Here is a 2124-nt window from a genome sequence, read left to right as displayed (position 1 = left end):
GGAACTCAGCATTGAGAAATTAATAATTGTCATCTGTGATTTTAGACTCGAAGCTCGTGATTGGTAATAGGAACGTAGAACGTGCGAGGAGCTCTCAGAACAACCACGTGGCGCCATCTATGTTCTTGTAACTGAACCAGAGTTCCCAGTCGAAAATAACAGATGGCGCTGATCGAAGGTTCCAAACGACTTGTCGGTATTTTGAAAAAATCTCTGGAGAAGTTATCGACCGATTCTGCGATTTTGTATCAGGATAACATAACATGTAAGAAGGTCTACTGTCGAGCCAGTTCCAAGAAATGACGTCATTTCCAAGAATTCTCGGACAATACTTTTACAGTCTGAAGGAAAAATGTCTGGCCAATTTCTCGATTTTGTATCAGGAGTACATGACATGTAAGGAGGTCGTTCGTCGGCCAATTCCGAGAAATGACGTCATTTCCAAGAATTCTCGGACGATACTTTTGCAGCCTGAAGGAAAAATGTCTGGCCAATTTCTCGATTTTGTATCAGGAATACATGACATGGGAGGAGGTCGTTCGTCGGCCAATTCCGAGAAATGACGTCATTTCCAAGAATTCTCTGACGATACTTTTACAGCCTGGAGGAAAAATGTCTGGCCAATTTCTCGATTTTGTATCAGGAATACATGACATGGGAGGAGGTCGTTCGTCGGCCAATTCCGAGAAATGACGTCATTTCCAAGAATTCTCTGACGATACTTTTACAGCCTGGAGGAAAAGTTTCTGGCCAATTCCTTGATTTTGTATCAGGAGTACATGACATGCAAGGAGGTCGTTCGTCGGCCAATTCCGAGAAATGACGTCATTTCCAAGAATTCTCGGACAATACTTTTACAGTCTGTGTGGACAATACTTTTGCGGTTTCTGGACAATACTTTTGCCGCTGCTGGTCAATACTTTTCCCGTTTCTGGACAATATTTTTGCCGCTTCCGTGGTCAATACTTTTGCGGGCTCGAAGAAAATTTTTTGACCGATTTCGCGACTTTATATCAGGAGAACGTAATATGACAGGAGGTCGCTCGTCGCGACAGTTCCAAGAAATGACGTCATTTCCAAGAATTCCCTGGACAATACTTTTCCTTCTTTGCAGTAGATTTTTATTATTTTACTTACCTTATACTTACCTTAGACTTACCTTATACTTACCATATACTTACCTTACTTACCGTCTTTACATACCTTCCCTTACTTGCGTTTCTTTCTTTGCTTAGCTGAATTAGTTACAAGGAGAATGCAAGTCCTTCGATTTAGTTGAAACTTTGCAGCTTTGTAGATGTCGTCATGCAGTTTAAGGAAATATATCATTATAGCCGCAACTACTCAATAGTTTTTGAGATATTTGCGATTAAAGTTATATTGCTTTCTTAATTATACATTTCTATTAAATGTGTTTCAAGTTAAGTTGTATCGTAACGGCGACGATCGAGAATTGTTGCTATACTGCAGGACCGGCGTTCGATTCCCGTCCCATAGGTTTGTTAGTTTTTTCAATATATTTTTTATTTTGTATACATTTTGCATTGTAAATAAACAATTGTAATTAAAATTTCTTAATAGAAAAAATTAGTTTTTACGCTCTCTTATGCTAGTATATATTTATTACAAAATAATAAGAATATTATGCAAGAAAAATACTTTTCTGTAGCAATCTTATTTACTACAGTAAATACAAAACCTAATGCTCATGTAAGTATTAATTATTAAATTAAACATCGTATAAGAATGTTGCCTATAATTCCAATTTTGCTGTGCAGCTATAAATGTCCATGAATTAATTACAAAAACTTGGAAATTTATTAATTTTGTACTGTCCAATTGATTTCTAGTATCCAGTTGGAATAAAAATTTTACCGTCTACGATCAGCGTCATCTATGATTTGAGCTCAAAAGTCAAGAAAATAATAGGAATATAGAATAGGCAAGGAGGTCATTGAAGAACTCGCCACGTAGCAGACAAGGACAGAGAGGGTATAGAAAAGGATAGAAGGGCTCCGACAGTGAAACATTAATTAACAACTCAATTTCTGTAATTAATTTATGAACTTTTATAATTTCATTGCAAAGCTGGAACTTCAAGCTACATTCTTATATAATTTTCGT

Source organism: Eufriesea mexicana, unplaced genomic scaffold (genome assembly GCF_001483705.2).
Source record: "Eufriesea mexicana isolate 0111107269 unplaced genomic scaffold, ASM148370v2 scaffold4331, whole genome shotgun sequence".
NCBI classification, from domain to species: domain Eukaryota; kingdom Metazoa; phylum Arthropoda; class Insecta; order Hymenoptera; family Apidae; genus Eufriesea; species Eufriesea mexicana.
The sequence above is the reverse complement of the archived record's forward strand: the minus strand, read 5'-3'. Positions refer to the sequence as shown.